The 3,783-nt window shown below is 46.3% G+C and overlaps 1 pseudogene; it reads left to right on the top strand.

Annotated features, from left to right (window-relative positions):
- The first annotated feature begins 208 nt into the window (after positions 1–208).
- Positions 209–1,433, top strand: LOC119279116 (annotated as a pseudogene).
- The last annotated feature ends 2,350 nt before the right edge of the window (positions 1,434–3,783 follow it).

Below are 3,783 nucleotides of genomic sequence, written 5' to 3'. Positions count from 1 at the left end.
TTGATTAAGAGCACGGCTTATATCTATAACTATAAGTTTGGGAATGGAAAGCACAATGAGGAAGCATTTATAGTGTAGTGTGGCTGCCTAGGCAACTTTTGTTCTCAGATCTCTGCTCTACTCCTCACCCACCTCCTGAAAAAGTTTGGCGTGAGACACACACACACACACACACACAGGAGTTTTCTTTCCCCAAAGGCCAGCCAAGATGCAGGGTGCCGCCGTGGCCGCCGAGAGGAGGAGCAGGGCTTCGCCTAACATGGCCGACGAGAGGTCCTAGAAGGAGCGGCTGGACCTGCCCGACGGACACATGAAGCAAGAGGCGGCCGGTGGAGGAGATGGAGGCGCCATCGTTGGGGCAACGTACATCCAGCGAGTGGAACTCGCCGTGAGGATCGACAAGCAAGTGCTCCACTGCCCCCTCTGCACCCTCCCCTTCAAGCCCCCAGTCTTCTAGGTTCCTCTCTTTGTTTCCTTCTTTCTTCCTCGATTGGCGCCGGTGATAGATCAATTCTTTCGTGCTAATTTACGGGCCGTCTCCGATTTGTGTGCTTGCCTGCAGTGCAAAGCGGGGCACCCGGCCTGCGGCGGCTGCGTGGCCCTGCTGCCCTTCGGGCAGTGCAAGGCATGCGTGGACGACGGCGGCTTCTTCGACCCCTGCCCTGCGCTGGACGCCGTGGTGTCCTCCACCAGGATTGGGTGCCCCAACGCCGGCTGCCAGTGGTACGTGACCTACCACGAGGTCGCCGAGCACCAGAAAGCGTGCCCGCACGCGCCTTGCCAGTGTACTGAGCCCGGCTGCGGCTACGTCGGCGCGCCGCAGGCACTCGCCGGTCATCTCCACACTGTCCACTTGGTGCCGGTGCGCGTCGTGCAGTACGGCAAGGTCAGCAAGCTTCAACTACCGATGTCGACCACGCAGCTGGTGCTCCTCGGCGACGACAACTGCGTCTTCCTCATGACCGTGGGGGCGCTCGGCGCCGGCGTGACCGCCGTGTCTGTGGTGTGCGCCAGGGCGAGAGCGGCGACGCGGCCACGGTTCACGTGCAAGATGTGGGTCAACCTGGAGACACCCCCGGCAGCAGTGGCGAACGGCGGCAAGGAGGACATGGTGCTCGTGGACATGCACATGAGGAGCAGCTCGTCGCCCGGCGCCGTGGTTTCCGCGGGCGAGCCCATGTTCTTGACGGTGCTGCCAATGTACCTAGTGCCAGCAGCAGGAGACAGGGCATCCATGGAAGTTCCCCTGCACATCCGCATCGATAAGCTCTCCCCTTGGTCCGACGCATTGGTGTGATTAGGTCCGCTGCTGCTGATGGGAAACAAACGGTGCATTCAAGGCAGTTCGTGCTTATTTTGGAGTTGCAGCTGAAACTATTTGGGTGATGTTAATTAGTAGATGCAATTCATCTTTAATGTCATTGTTGGGTACTGTATTCAAATCGGAGGATATTATGGTTCGTGTTAATCATGTTGTGAAATGCATTTTCTTCCGTTGTTGTGTCATTGCAACTTGCAAGCATTTCCTTTGCATATGTTGCAATCTATATATCTCAAGTCAGGAGTAGAGCTCAGTCTCATGTCAAGAAATGTTATCCATGCTACCAAAGCGATGCTTAATGCGGGTTTACTGGAGAATAGTGAGGAAGAAAGGAGGCCTTCTGTTAAACAAATCTGCCAAGCAGGATACCTAGCCAATGTTGATGCAGCATAGAGAGTATAACCATGCAGCAATTCCTAATGAAGCTTCTCTCAAAGTCTTCCTAAGGAATGAATCAAATCCATCTCCTTCCAAAGGGGTAAACTTATCTCTGTACATTGCTTAAACTGCTAATAATAAAGTGTTAAGCCATCTTTGAGGGCTGCAGTCTACCAAAAAAAGCTAGTAACTTCACTACACTAGCCATAATTCTTTTCCAGATGAATGAGCTTTCTAAGTAGAAAAATAAAAATCTGTTTTCTAACAAAATAATCTTTTGATATTAAAATGAAAACAAGTCATCCAACACTATAAGTGTAAACCTCTATTTACAAATGAAATGGCGGCGAGAGTTACCCTAGCAACCCATTGGTGTTGACTGATGGGCATGACATGCATTTGGACAACTCCCAACTTTTAGATCTAACTCACTGACATTTGATTTATTTTTTGGTTTTATTGATAGTAGAAGACTACGCTAGCTAATGGAGCATGAAAAAACATTCTTTTTTAGTTGCCCCTCTTGATTTTGTGCACTATGCATGTCGGTGTATTTAAAACCGGGGTACCCCGAGCGTAACTACAACAGATGGACCTGCCCAAAAAGCCACCTTGGTAAGGTTTTTAATTTCGGTCATGGAAATTTTTGGACGTCACCGGAATATGCAAAATTTCGGAAATTCAGAACTTATTTCGGATTTTGAGTTTCAAAAATCAATATTTTTAAATGATTTTTAAGATAATTTAAATTTTAGTTTGAATTTGGCTCAAAATTTCAGGGTTGCAAGTATTTCGAACCCCACCAAAATATGCAAAATTTCGCTGAAATTTTGAACCCTCGGTACAATAAGAAACTACACTAAAATCCTCTTCATAATTAGTACTACAACATCCAGAAGGAGCCAATGGCGTGACGGTATGCCCCCTTTCTGTAGGTTTACTGCCAAGTAAATCTACCCTCTTTAAACCAGATCTACATAAAACGTCAGTAGTGACGTTTTGGGATGGTGCTAGGTGTCCCGAACAGGGGCCTCCTCAGCACACATGCCTCGCATGCAGACAGGTTTAACAGAGGCCGTGTGAGGTCACGTTCCGGCCAGGCATTTAATGTGAGTGCAGGCTATGGTTCATAGCCTACCGCTATCAGGGGTGACAAGTGTCGAGAAGTCCACCTCGATCATCAAGTACGACTTTCCCACACCGCCCACTCTCTCGGTCAAGGCTATCAATGCCACATGCTCCTGCATGGACTTCGTGGAGTTGCTCTTTCATGGGGACATCAGACAACATATATCTTTTTATATTACAGAGTGCGATACTAATTTTTTCTATTTGTCTCACGAAAGCGTTTGATTGCTAATATATGCATCTGTTTTTCTCGTGCCTTTTCAGCAATATTATTGATGGGTAATGGTATGATGCATCAAGCATGCCATGTTCTATGTATTAGTGATTTATCTTTTTCTTTAACCTCAGTAGGATTTATTTTAGCAGCAAAGTCGATTTTTTTTAATCCCCAATTAAGCCTTTCACTTACTATCTTTGTTGTAGGTTATGATACATTATACTCAGTGAGGTGCAATTCCATTCCTCTGACTTTGGAGTTGTGATGTTTCTGACAACATTATAAAAACTAGTCTTCCACCCGTGCGGCTGCACGGGCTAGAAATTAAACTTTGAGAAGAATAAACCATATTACCCGACATCATATATCACTTAGATCAGTAGCATACATTGACTCCATAGTGTCCTTTCCCACCCACGCTCTTTCTCTACTTCTCCTGCATTGATATGTTGGTATAAAAATTTACTTCCTTTGAATGGATACGAAGATGCTATGCTTTATGAAAAAAAAATACAGAGTTTAGTTCCCTTCGAACGGATTGTAAGATCATCTGTGTTATCATTATAGGTGGGCTAATTTCTGAAGCTTCGATGTCACTAAGGCTGCTAAATTTTTGACGACTCGTTGCACCTAAAAATTAAATCATGCTAAATTGGATTACCAAAGGAACATATGCAATTCAGGATTAAAGCATAATGTAAAAAGCTCGCAAATTTTCAAGCACAACATCAGTCATAAA

This window comes from Triticum dicoccoides, chromosome 3B, assembly GCF_002162155.2.
Source record: "Triticum dicoccoides isolate Atlit2015 ecotype Zavitan chromosome 3B, WEW_v2.0, whole genome shotgun sequence".
Taxonomy (NCBI): domain Eukaryota; kingdom Viridiplantae; phylum Streptophyta; class Magnoliopsida; order Poales; family Poaceae; genus Triticum; species Triticum dicoccoides.
The sequence above is the reverse complement of the archived record's forward strand: the minus strand, read 5'-3'. Positions and strand labels throughout refer to the sequence as shown.